General features: G+C 36.5%; 1 protein-coding gene across 1 annotated transcript in view; it reads right to left on the reverse strand.

Annotated features, from left to right (window-relative positions):
- The window catches only part of CNTNAP4 (contactin associated protein-like 4), a 179892-nt gene that overhangs the window by 125255 nt on the left and 39721 nt on the right, over positions 1-14916 (reverse strand). The window lies entirely within an intron of this gene.

Genomic DNA, 14916 nt, shown 5'->3' on the forward strand with positions numbered 1-14916 from the left:
AAAATAAAAGGGGAAAGGAGGAAGGGGGGCACTCATACTGATGGCATTTATTTTCCAAAGGAAAGATTACACATGATGGAACCCTGCTTTCCTGGAAATTACTCTAAAGACCTGTTTGCAAGTACAAAGTAGTGAATCAATCCCTTATTTTGCTTTTTCTTTTATGTGCAGCTTTTGGTTTATCTATTAAACTGTCTTCATCTCAACCCAAGAGTTTTCTCATTCTACCCTTCTGATTCCCCACCCCTCATCCCACTGTGAAGGGAATGAGTGAGTGGCTGTGTGCTGCCTAGTTGATGTCTGAAGTCAAACCACAAAAAAGAGACTTTCCCAAGCCAGACTTCAGTGAAGACTGGAAGGTTTCATACCATCAATTGCAACTATCTTTCTAGACTCACTCCTAATAACGTTATCCTACATGAAGAAGATAGGATAAAACAGAACAAGGCATTAACACAAGTATTTGCTCATATTAAACAGAAAATAAGATATAGACAGACAGACAGATAGATAGATATAATTTGTTTTTTAAGAAAAAGAGAGAAAATCCACAGCACAGGAGAGTTAACTATATTTAATAGTTAGCATTCTTGCAGGTGTTCTACTACACCTGAAGATATTTCTGTGTCTTTTGTTTGTTGCAATCTTTATTGAAAAAATGGAATATTTACCTCTACAACTTGAAGTTTCCTTCAATCAGGTGAGAAACAATTTTAGATTTTAGATTCTGGTGTTTGCTACATGAATCACATTATAATTCTGTTTGTTGGTTGTTTTTTGAAAAAAAAATAAAAAATCCCTACAGGAGATATGCAAGAAATTATAGAGGATCTTGCAACTAGAATTCAAATTTAGATTTGTAACTTAATTCCTTCAAGTTCTCGCATGGTTGGATCTCAATTTGAATGCATTTCAAAAGCATTTCAGAATCTGTGTATTTGTTTAGATACATTGTTTTCTCTGGACACATGAGGCCAATTCTCTCTGCCCTGGTAACTTGCATTTAGATTTTTACAGATGAATGGATTAGGTAGCAATGAGTAGCGAACTAGAATTATCCACTAGAGACAGCTTTATTTATACCCACTCTACAGCTGCAGTGTGCATCAAAACCTATTTTAAAATAGTATTATGTAAGAAGGATCCCTTGGGTTGAAATATTAGAAAAAAACCAAGGCAGTAAAAATGCATCTGTGTCACACACTTTCTAACATTCTACTTCAGCTTTCTATGCATCTAAAAGTCATTTACAATTATTATCAATATTAGTTCGAAACTAAATCTCTTTGTCACAAATACATAGTCAAAGGTCAAAGAACTAAGCTTCTTATTGTTGGTATTCTTGTAGAAGAAAAAGAGGATTTAAAAAAGTTGTAAAATTATTATTTTTCTCAATATTTAGTTACTGCTTTTTTTCTTTACCCTACAGAAAACCACAAGATGCCTTCCATCAGAGGTTAGCTTTATAGAATGGGTTTAGGAGCAGTCTCAGTGAGCTCTGAAATGGTAGTTTCTCTTAGAAAAGCTACTCCTGGTCTTTTTAGAATATCTAAAACAAAAATCAGTATCAGGGCTACACTTCAACAAAGGAAAATACAGCTGGATAGATGTGACCACCAATGTATATTTGTGCTACAGTAGAAACTCCGTTCTGTTTCTTAAGAAGACCCAAATCTGGAAACAACTAAAGACAAAGCCAAAGAAGAAAATGCCTGACCACACTTTAGCAATGAAAATAATAATTATTGCCTTTGAGTACCATGAATGCAAATGTTAAGAACTTCTAGATAGTAATATGATATATTTAAATAAACAATTAAAGACTAATTAATCCCTGTGTTTTACATATACAAGGGATGGAAGTACAGTCTGAGAAAGGAAAAAGGTGAAAACACCTTCATTTTATTCAGGCAATCCCTCTGATAGTGGATAATCCATTCAAAGCAGTTGAAAGTGCCTGTGGAAATCAATTCAGTCATTCTCAAGACCTAAGTTTCCAATTCCTGCTAATTAATTAATTTTTAAAATTTAATAAATCAGAAATAATTTCATTCTGTAATATAGCCTGGACTTTGTGAGTAGTGAAAGGAGCAGGGAATTGCATGTTTCTGAAAAACTTTCTCATTATTAAATAAATCAAGAATTATATTTAATTTATTTTTTTATTTTATATTTTAAATTTTATTTTATATTATATTTTTAAAAATTATTTCTTTGTTGTAAGAATAATAACTGCACTGGATATCTGGATCTAACAAAAGTACATCTGCTCTTTTCCCTAAAGCTTATTGTCTTCTGGTCTTACTAAACACAAGTTCCTACAGGTTTTTTACAGTTTGAAAACAATTTATTTTCTGTTATGTGTTTTCTATGCAAGACTTTTCAGCTTGAATAATATATGCCTACTGAGTATTGCATAGTAGAATGCAAACATAATTTCAACTCCACACAAACACTTACTAACCAAACTGTAATGCAGACTCATATGAACAACTAAATCTATCTTCAAACAAATTATAATAGCATTATGATAGGTACTGTCTAAACAGATAAAACCTCCAGAATATACCACAGTGTAATTATCCCTTACTCATATATCCAGAACTCAGCATCAACAATATGTTTGCAAACCCTTGGTACAAGTAATTGAAAGAAAGAACAAGCTAAATTTTCTGTATTTGGGAATATGATCAAACACAGAATGTTTATTTTATTATAGTCAGTGTATCTAAGTATTTGAACTATCAAGTTATATTTTTTTAGTTTATGAAATATACATACTACTTCTTATAGAAAAAAAAACACATATATATAGTGACAATACTGACCATTATCTTCTTTACTATAAAGATACTTCTACAATGATTGGACCGACTTCCTTTCTGAAGATATTATATATATAAAATGAGCAGTCAGGCATGCTACATTTTAAGATGCATACCTCATTTAGTCTTTAAAGAACAGGTTTAAGCAGCCTACTCAGAACTAACTCAAGTGCCCAAAGGGACAAGTTTCATTGAGTCATGAGCAGTGTACATGATTCCTGCTCTGCTGTAGTGGTAGAGGCAATAAACGGATGACCTTGTTTCTCTTCATGCTACTGTGCTTACAGATTTCTATTAGATCCATATATATTCTTTTTTCCAGTCCAAAGAATCTCAGAGTATTCAGCAATTTCTTTCATGCCAGTTGTCCCTCTTTAACCTTTTCAGTCGCCGTTCTCTGAATAATTTCTAATTCTATTACAGCAACTGTGAAACAGTTCATCAAGTCTGCACTGAAGACATGAACAAAATGCTTATTTACACAGTGGGATAATGAGATTTTCTGTCTCACTCGTTGCTAATTTTTTAAATAATTCTAACACACCATATGTATCTTTGTTCCTTAGAATTAAGCTGATACTTATAAACTGTCTATCATGTCAAGCTCTTGTCCTGTAGTAGTCCATAGACACTAATTTAACATGGAAAGATGGAGAAGTTTTTTGAGGGGTGTTTTGGTAGGTTTTCCCACAATGCAAGTTATTTTAGCAGCCAGAATTTTCTCTTCCATTTCAATATAGTATTATTTTTATATATAAGCTTACAAATGGTCCAAATGAAAATCTAGGCCATTACTCAATCTAGGAGTGATTTTTTTTTTTTCTAATTTATTTAATGTTTGTGGTACACATACACAAAGAATACAACAAGAAATGAATACACTTACTCTGACCATATAAGACCAGATTTTAAATGGCAAGATCACATACAAAATACCGTGGACAAATTTAGAAGGTCTGGAAACCAACCAGACCAATTCTTTAACTATTTCATATGTTTCTAGTTATGCATTTTGTACTATGCATTTTTGTCACCTGTGATAAACGTGCACAAGGTGATGATCTTTCTCTCACATAAAAAAAGTTACTATTAATTTATTTAATTAAACAAACAAACAAAGGTAAAAACCCAATTTTTCAAAAACACACTTTCAAAATTACACATACGACTTTCAAAGTGATTGTTTTGCGCTGAAGTGTGAAGTGTGAAGTGTATGAAAGACAGAAAATGATGAGCACATAAGTATACCTGCATGCTTCCATTGTTTGAAATATAATCTTTTCAGATATGATAGATATATCTAAAGAAAAATATCACCTTTATTCACTTATATGACATTTAAAGATGAACTTGTGATGATTCAACATTAGGAATACAGAAAAGAAACAGAAATTTTATGAGACTTCAGGTTCTAAAGTCCCATTGTGTCACTGTATACTCAAAAAATACACATGCCAGAACCAGCTCATATACCATACAACATAATAAGTGTCTTGTAAACCTCTACCAGCTTCACTGCATCAAAAATGGTTTACATCTTTGGAGAATGGAGACTAATTTGGCATTATACCAGGTATCCGCAAAGCATAATGAAAAAAGATGCCAGTAGAACTATGCTACTAGATACAATGTCTTGAACAAAGACATAAATATATACATGTAGAAAACAAGATGGGCTGATCTTTCCATGAACACTAAAAAAACGTAAAAACATGAGAAAATTTGCAGTATCTAGTAAAGTGTCTCTGATCAGGTAGGATGAACTTTAGCCATATCTGCTGTGTTTTACAAAAAAAAAACCAAAAAATAGAAGAATTTTTGCCTAGGCCACACACTATACTGTAGAATATGATCTGAGAAAGCAAACAAGAGGTATCAGAAGCTTACCAGGATTCTAGAGACAAACTGATCTTATGATGTAAGGTGCAAACAAAATCAATGGTAGGTCAAAAAGAGAAAAAAATATAAAATACAGCACAGAACATTCTCCATCTTGACAGCAGCTAAAAAATAGCTGTTGTTTCATAATGTATCACTTTTATTGTAGAATTCTTTTAGCTTCTAATACATCTCTGAGGAATATCTTGAACAAGTACTCCAGCAAATCAACAAAAATAAACTGTAACTCAATCAAAGTATCTTTTACACTTTTACAATTACTACATTTGCTTTTACAAGTTGCTGGACTTGCTTATTTTCAAGGCATCTTGCTGTCCTTAGTTAAATACGTCCTCTCTAACTTTGTGCATGCAACTTTTTTTTTTCCATATACAGACTCCTGTAACACAGGCAGTGACAACATGTATTTTACCTGTTATAGCATTAATAATTTCTTTACTGTATACCCACATAATTTACCTAGACCTTATTTAGAAGATTTCATTATTTTATGGTTCTTTAATTTTAAAATTTTTTTTGTTCCTTTTAGCTTATATGAAACATTCTGGGACAGGTTAACCTTGAGGCATGCTTTCATTTCTTCACCTACTGTAAGATACTTCATACAGATCATTAATCATTGTGACTGATAAATTAGCCTGTCCAAAAATAGGAGTGTGGTTAGAATGCCTTTTAAACAGAAGTGAATACAGAAATCCAAAAGTTTAAAAGTTAAGTTCAGAAATTTTGTCATAAATAGAAGCTTATGCATGCAATCAGATATGCAAAAGCTTCTCTACAAAAGACAGTTGTATTTATTATTCTTTCCAAGCCTCCTTGTATCTCTGATTTTCTACATACTGCTTTTCATTTTTCCCTTTAAGCTCTTTTTACCCCAAATTAAAATATTCTCTTCTGGTTTCTTCTGTCTCTTCATCCATCCTCCAACATCTTTCTCCAGACAGCTGATTTTCTTTCTGAGTTTCATTGACACACTTCCTCTACTCCCAAACAGTGGGGCAAACATCGTTTGAATAATATTGCCAGACATCAGTCTACCTATATATCCCTCAATTATAGGGACATATAAGTTTTATTTTAATGCAAAGTTTCTAGATTAGAATTTGTATCAGTCAGTATTCTATGGTGGAATATATTTCTGCATTTGTGGGTATGGATGTATACATGTACATACACCAAAACATTCTTTCATTGAAAAACAATGTACTATTTATTACAAAAGATAAGCAGCTGCTGTGGAACCAAAGAGGAAGAGCAAGAAATCATATGTTACTGGAAATATCCGGAAGTTTAAAAGTACAAAGATGCTTGGATTTAATTTCCCCTGAAACTGTGCAGACATTAAAGCTGCTCAATAATCATATATTTAAATTAAATTATTTTAACCATTTTCATCTTGCCTTTGTTTTTCCTACCCAAAATTTTCTAGGTCATGGGTTAATATATTCACTATGGTGTTATAAAATTAGCACAGAATTATTCTCAAAATTTAATTTCAAGTTCATTAATCCAAACTTCTACTCAAGAAGCCTTGATACTCAAACTGATGGATACTTACTTGGGAAATTTAAACATGTCTTTGTGATCTGTGTACATATTAAAAACTGGCCATCACATGTTACTGAATACTGTAGCCAACTGACTAAAAGTCAGAAACAATTTTTCATAAAATAATTGTTTTGGTTGGAAAAGATCTTTGAGATCAAGCCCAACCACTAACCCATCACTGCCAAGTCCACCACTAAACCATGTCTCTAAGAACCACATCTACTTGTCTTTTAAATATCTCCAAAGAAGGTGACCCAACAACTTCCCTGGGCCTCCCATCCCAAAGGTTAGTAACTCCTTCAGTGAAGAAATTTTTCCTAATATCCAATCTAAACCCCCACTGGTACAACTTGAGGCCATTTCATCTTTTTATATCACTTGTTACTTGGGAGAAGAGACCAACATTCACCTCTCTACAACCTCCTTACAGGTAGATGTAGAGAGTGATAAGGTCTCCTTTAAGCCTCCTTTTCTTCAGACTAAATAACCCCAGTTCCCTCAGTCACTCCTCATAAGACTTGCATTCTGGGCCCTTCACCATTCCTCACATGTCATGATCCTGTTGGCCTTCTTGGCCATGTAGGCACACTGCTTGCTTATATTCAGGCATGTTGTAAACCAATACTTCCTGGTCTTTTTTCACTGGGCAGCTTTCTAGGCACACTTCCCCAAAGCTGCAGCCTTTCATGGGGTTGTTGTGACCCATGTTCTTCAGCCATCGATCCAGCCTGTCCAGGTCCCTTTGCAGAGGTTTATTCATCCCTCAAAGTCATGAGAAGACAGATTCTCCAGGAGAATGCTGAGGGAAATGGTGTCCAAATCTTTACTAGAGTCTCAGTGGACAACATTCGCAGCCTTTCCCTCATCTACTTAGCAGGTCACCTTGTCACAGAGAGATACGAAGTTAGTCAAGCAGAACATGTCTTTCATAAACCCATGCTGACTGGTTCTGATTGCCTTGTTGTCCTGCATGTGCTGCATGATGGCACTCAAGATGATCTGCTCCATAACCTTCCCTAGCACTGAGATCAGATAAATGAGCCTGTAATTCCCTGGATCCTCCTTCCCACCTCTCTGATAGATGACCATCACATCTGCTAACCTCCAGTGAAGTGGGACACCCCCAGTTAGTCAAGACTGCTGATAAATCAAGAAAGGTGGCTTGGTGAGGCCTCGCACCTGCTCCCTCAGTACCCTTGGGTGGATGTCATCTGACCTCATCAATCTGTGTGTGTCTAGGTGGTGTAACAGGTCACTAAGCATTTCCCCTAGAATTATGGGAGCTTCATTCTTCTCCCCTATCCAAGCTGGGTAGCCAGAGAACAGCTGGTCTTACTTCTACAGACTGAGGAAAAGAAGGTATTAAGTATCTCACCCTTTTCCTCATTCTTTTTACACTAGGTTTCCCTCACATCCAATAAAGGAGAGAAATTCTCCTTAGTTCTCTTGCTGCTGATATATTTATAGAAAAACATTATAATGTCTCATGGCAGTAGCTAGATTAATTTCTACTTGGGCCTTGGCCCTTCTAATTTTCATCCTGCACAGCCAAATGGAATCTTTGTGGTTCCCTTGAGTTGCCTTCTCTCAAAGGCCTTAAGCTCTCTTTCTTTTTCTGGAGTTCCAGCCAAAGCTCTGTTCAGCCAGGTCAGTTTTCTTCCCCACCGGCTCAAATTTTGGTGGATGAGAACAGCCTGCATGTGTAACTTTAATACTTCCTTCTTAAAGAATGTCCAGCTTTTCTGGTCTTCTTTTGCCACCTCCCAAGGACCACCTCCCAAGGGACTCGGTTAACCAGTCTCTGAAAGAGGCTGAAGTCTGTCTTTCAGAATTCCAAGGTGACAGTTCTGCTGACCCTCCTCCTGAATTCTCAAAAAATCAGAAACTCTACTATTTCATGGACACTATGCCCAAGACAGCCTCCAACCATCATATCACCCACAAGTCCTCTGTTTGCAAGCAGCAGGTCCAGCAGAGCGCTTTACCTAGGTGTCTCTCTCACCAGCTGTGTCAGACAGTTATTTTCCACACACTCAAGGAACCTCCTAGATTGTTTCCTCTCTGCTGTATTGTATTCCCAGCAGACATCTGGTAACATAAAGGGAACAAGGGCTAGCGATTATGAGACTTTTAGAATATTTTGTCTGCCTCCTTGTCCTGTTGTGAGGTCTGTAACAGACTCCCACTATGATATCTGCACTGTTGGCCTTCTCCCTGATTCCTACCCATAAACATTCAACCCTACCATCACCATTATCCAGCTCTAGACAATCAGAGTACTGCCTAACCTACAGAGCCACCCCACCACCTCTCCCACTTTGTCTAGCCCCACTGAAGAGATTATAGCCATTCATTGTAGCCAGCCAGCTGTGTTTGTTAACCCACCATGTTTTTGTGATGGTAAGTATAGCATCATTTTCCTGCTGCACAATGGCTTCCAGCTGCTTCTGCTCTGTGTCCTGGTGTAGATGCACTTCAGTTGGGCTACTGATCTTGCCAGCTTTCTAAGAGGAAAGGCCTTAATTCCTACCTGACCATTCTGAGGCACTTCCATGGTTTCCAACCTTGTGTCTTTGCTGCTGCATGGCTCTCCAACCCCTGCCTCCACTGAGATGGCAGACTGGAGGACCTCACTAGCACACTGTTTCACAAACTCTGGCATACCACTCCCAGGCTTAATTCTAGTAGACATGGTTTTGTTCCCTTCGCTTTTCAAATCTAGTTTAAAGCTTGATGAGCCCTGCAACTTCTGTGCAAAAACTCTTTCTCTTCTGTGAGATAGGTGTACCCGTCTGTCGCCAGCAGGCCTGGTGTCATGTAAACTGAAACATGATCAAAAAAACCCAAAATTCTGCTGGCGACATGAGACTATGAGCCAACTATTGATCTGCTGGCTATTCCCATTTCTTCCCTCCACATTCCCTGCAGCTGGAGGGATTGAGAACACTGCTTGTGCTCCTGCTCTCTTAATAAGTAGTCCCAAGGCCCTAAAGTCTCTCTTGATTGCCCTCAGACTTTGTGTAGCAACTTCATCACTGCCTACTGGAAAAATCAGTAACAGATAATAATCTGAGAGCTCTACCAGCTTTCTCTTCATATCTTTAGCCTGATCCTCAGGGAGGCAGCAGAATTCCTTAATAAGTGGGTCTGGTCCCCATATTTGGCCTTCTGTTCCCTTCAAATGTAGTCTCCTATAACAACGGTCCACCTTTTTTTTCTTTATGGAGGCAGTTTTGATGCAGGGCATAGGCCAATGTAGTCTCAGCCAAACTTCCAGGCTATTCCTTATTGTTTGGTGCCGCTTGCTGACCCTCATACCTGTTATATCAGGGAACCTGGGGAGGTGGGGTAGTTGCAGAGGAGACACGCCTGCCACACCTGGCAGGAAGTAGTTGTTATTTTCGATGATCTTTCTTTAAAAAATCATATTTGACAAATTTATTTTAATCATTCATACTCTGCTAAAAAAACAGTTCTCAGGGAAAAAAAAATATTTCATTGTGAATTACTCGCCCTTCTGCATTCTTCTCCTCACATGAAGAGAAATAATACAGTAAGTAAACTTTTCATATAACTTTCATGTTCAATAAATGCTTCAAGTATTTAACACTTCATTTTTTTTCTGAACATCTTTTTTAGCTCAGATGTGATTTTAGATTCTTCTTTGGACCAGTCTTGGATGAGGTCAGTGGAAGATAATAATGCCCATTCCACTGCTCATATCTTACTCTGAAACATTCCTTACCCAAAACACACACAACAAAGCAAAAGCCACCTTCTGTTACATTAAGTTGTGAAATAAGCCAAATCTGCCACACAGAATATAAAAAATATTTCCTAGTCCTAGGAAAAAAATATACATAATATAATAATATAAAAATATTTCCTAACTATATTAAATGACAGAAAAACATTATTAAAACTGATAGATAACACCATATGCATATTATGTATACTATCTGAATGTGTCTTGAAAAAATATTTCTACCAATATGTATATGTATATAGAGAGAAATATAAATGTTTATATCCATGAACTGTAAATATTATCATGGTTAGTAACGGAGAAAACATAAATACAAAGCATTACAAAAGTTAATATAATATTCTACACACTCTATAAAAATAAGTACATTTTATGTTTACCTTAATAAAACAATCTTTTAAAGATATATTTTTTTAAAATTATCAAGTTAAGCTAGCATGACACAGCTGAATTGTTTATGTGTCATTAAACTTCGAAGTAACATCTCTCACTTTCTGGTCCTGAGACCCTTTAATGCAATTTAATATCACCAGAAAATTTACTTCATATCATTCTAGCCAGTGGCTCCTGAGGTTTTATGTACTAGATTTCTGTAGGTAATTCTGGGGCGATAGTGACACCATGAGTGCTCCTGCTGTTACTTTAACAAACCTTTCTGAAACAGACCACTTCAAAGGCAAGGCATTTTGATGCAAATGATACATTTTACAATTTTCAGATATATATTCACTTTCTTTTTCATATATATGTATATTTATTTTCTTTTGTGTTTTTTTTTTTAAACACACACTCTCCATAAGATGCTGATAAATAATAAACAAAAAAATATAAATAAAAAAATAAAAAATTAAAATTTAAAATATAAAGAAACACACAATTTGTCTTTTATGCTATTACCTTTTGCAAGGAATAATTAAAAAATTTAAAGATGTAAAAATTTTAAAATCCACTTTATACATACTGATACACTTCAGAATTTTTCCACATAAATTATGCAATCCAAATGACTCTGTGATTATTTTATTTCTGAGCATGTTATAGAAAGACAGACCAGTTGCAGCTAAGGTGCTGCATGTTCTTGAGTTGCACAGTTGAGTCAAGTAGTTAAACTGTTTTGTTGAGACTTGTTTGACTGAAAATGCAAGACCAATTATAAAGAAGCTAAGAAAAATATAGACACACCAGAACTAATCAGCATCATCTGCCCTACTTTAATTCATAAATAAACAAGTTCTTAATTTTTAGTCAGTAGCAACAGAAAAAGTGACACCCAGTGTGCATATTGAATTCACAATATTTGAAATCTATATCTAAGGAAAAAGTAGAAATGGAGTACCCATTACGCCTTGGGCTGCAGAATTAATCAATAGAAAATTCTTCTAGTTCAAAAAAGTAATTAACAGAAGTCCAGAAAATTAATGCATATTTTACAGTGAAGCAGATTATGATCAAGAAATGTGTCTAATTTTTTCTCTGAGGAAGAGGATCATAGCTTCTACCAAACACACAAAAGCCTAAGACTGAGGAAGAGCCACCACTTTCAAGAAAACAGTGTAACAGCTCCACATTCTTGAATCCTATAACATGACTATCACAGGATACTTGTGATTTGGTATTCCTTAATCTGTAACTTCCCATAACGCTGAGTCATTTTACTTGGGAAGTTTCCAATAAACCCTAATACCCCAAGTCCCTTATAGAGAAACATGGGAATACATACAGCAGAGCATATGCACCAAATAATTCCATATTTATACATTTTATTTAAAACAATATGAATAGTACCTGTGAGAGTAAAACTACTTCTATGCAATCTCACAAGATTGAGAAAATTATGATAAAACAAAGTTCCAGCTTCAACTTCAGCTAAGGTAACTAAAATGGAAATTAGACATCAGAACTTAAATATATGTATCAACATACACAGACATAAAGATATGTCAGCTTTGTAAACATTTGCATTTTCAAACAGAAATTACCCAAATTTGAGTTAACATTGTATAAATATTTGTTTTAATTCCTCTGCTTTGGATAGAAATTTTTAAATCAATAAAACTGAAAACTGGATCATAGTTGATGAATGAAAAATAATTCCCTCAGGAAAAGGAAAACAACAACAAAACAAACAAACAAACAAACCCAAACTAAACCCACAAAAAAAAAAAAAAAAAACAACAGTGAAGGCTGAGTTTGTGTATTTCCCCAGTTGTATCAGAGAAGAAATAGTGGACTCCTAATTGAAGAGACATGCTGGTTTTTTTCTTCTGCAAAACTCCTGCTATTGAAAGGGATTGTGATGCATCTTCTCATAAGCTATCACTCAAGCTTTCACTGAAACTATCAGCCATGGGAAACTTGTCCCTGAAACTGTGAATCGTTCTCATCCTTCCCCCTCTTAAGGCCTCTTTTTAAAAGTGGTGGAAAACGTAATCTTTGTTACCTTATTACTCTCCTTTCAAAAGAACATCTAATTAGTAATGTTAAAGAAAGAATACAGAGCATAAGAAGTTCTGTGATATAAAACTATGACATGCATTAAAACTAGAAATTACACTAGTTAAAAGTATTAATATAGATAGCCCCAAATAAATAAAAAACGTCTCAATTACAATATGAGATTCTTCATAGGTTAAATAAGGAAAAGAAAAAAGTAAGAAAACTATACCTAATTATATTTAATTATTCTAAATATGCAACGACGATAGTCCTAGTAACTGTCAATGGCTTGATATTCAAGTGCAGATCTGTGCCAAGTGATGTTCCTCAGGGTTCAGTGTTGGGAGCAGTGCTGTTTAACATCATTGTTGACAGCATGGACAGAGGGATTGATTGCTGCCTCATTTGCCAGCAACAAGAAACCGTGTGCTATGGTTGACCTGTTGGAGGGAGCCATCCAGAGGCTCCGTGACAGGCCTGAGTGGCCTATGCAGACCATGTGAAGTTCAACAAAGATGAGTGCACCTGCACTGGGCAATCCCAAACACAATTAGAGGTTGGGCAGAGACTGGACTGAGAACAGCCCTGAGGAAAAGGACTTGGGAGTATTGGTTGATGAGAAGTTCAACATCAGTCAGCAATGTGCACTTGCCAACTATATTAATAAATAAAGCAGGTCTGGTTGGGAATGTTAACTCGGGGGACAGCCTTCTCATGACAGTGATCATGACATGATAGAGTTTAGTATTTTACAAGGAAGAAGCAGGGCAATAAGTAGGACTGCAATCCTGGACTTCCCAAGGGCTAATTTTATACTCTTTCAAAGATCAACTCGCAGGAGTCCCATGGGCTAAGACTCTAGAAGGCTGAGGGGCCCAAGAGACTTGGTTAATATTCAAATATCACTTCCTCCAAGCTCAAGATAGTTGCATTTCTTTCAGTAGAAAAATGGGCAGAGGAGGAAGGAGACCTGCATGGATGAGCAAGGAGCTCCTGAAAAAAGTCACGTGAAAGATCACGGTCTGTGGAAGAAGGGACTCATCACTTGGAAGAACTACAGGAATATTGTCAGGGTATGTAAGAAGGCAACAACAAAGGCCCAAGGCCGCTTAGAACTAAATCTGTTTAAGAAAGTAAAAGAGAACAAGAAGGGCTTCTTCAAATACACCAGTGCTGCAAGGAAGAATAGAGAAAATATGGGCCCTCAACTGAATGTGGTGGGAGCCTATTAAGAGCCAGATTAAAAAATATGGAGTTGATCATATTAATGCCCACTTTTTCTTTATCCTGGCTGCTGCTGTGTGGCAGGATGGGGAAGAGCTGAGGCAAGAGAATACAGGGCTGCAGCGAGAGATTAAACAGCTGCAGCAAGAGAGTTAAGGGCTGCAGCCAGGGCTGCAGTGAGAGATTGCAGTGCTGCAGCAACAGTATACAAGGCTGCAGCAAGAAAAAAAACAGTTGCAGCAAGAAAATGAAAAGCAGCAATAGCAGTTAAAACAGAAAAATACTCCCCCTTTGAGGGAGGAGGAATCTGAGGATTTCTCAGACTTCTCAAATTCCTAAGATTCTGGTAGCCCAGACAATGACTGCCCTAAAACAACAAAAAAATTGCAAGCCTGCAACCTCAAAGCAGCTTCCCTTTCCGAAGCAGTTAAGAAGCGTGTGTGTTTTACTGACAAAACAGTGCAAGCGTGGAAGGCACTTCAGCCCACTCATCTTACTATAGTTCTGAGGATGAGGAGACTGAGGATGAGAAGGAGAGAAGAGTAGAACATAAACACCTGTGGCCGGTTGTGAAAACTGATTATTTTCCATGATAAAGATACTGGTAAAAGAACAATGACATATAAAGAAACACCTTATACACCAATGGAATTGACACAGCTCAAAAACAATCAGCAGGCTTCCGTCTGAGACAGACACTGAACATGTTGTTAGAGTGTCCATCTTGGGGGGAAACAAAATCATGTTAAATGAAGATGAAGCCACAGGGTACCGGGGGCCCAGAAATTATTTTAATAACTGAAAATCCAACTTACCCGTGGACCCTAATTAGTGTGCAGCTTATAATATTGGCTCAATTGACCCCATTTCTAGGGGAGAATCTAGTGTCCTGTGAGGGGACCACTCTAATCTTTTGGAAAATATCCACAAAGCTGCCGCAACTCAGATGGTTTATGAACATGATCTGGTGCCAAATCAAGATAGTCCTATGACTCTCCAAGTGAATCCAAATAGAATGAATGCTTTAATCAGGGGACTCCCCGAGTCACTCAGAAAAGCGACCATTGCAATCATAGATAAAATTCAAAAGGGAGATAACAGAGGGTACACCTGGCCTGATTTGGCCAGGGAATTTATAGATCACAGCAGGACTTACAGTCCACCTGAACCTGTATATTCTCGCAAGCCTCCTGCGGTCACACAAGTCACTCAGCTCTC

The sequence above is a fragment of the Chaetura pelagica genome, unplaced genomic scaffold, assembly GCF_000747805.2.
Source record: "Chaetura pelagica isolate M959 unplaced genomic scaffold, ChaPel_1.0 scaffold144, whole genome shotgun sequence".
NCBI lineage: Eukaryota > Metazoa > Chordata > Aves > Apodiformes > Apodidae > Chaetura > Chaetura pelagica.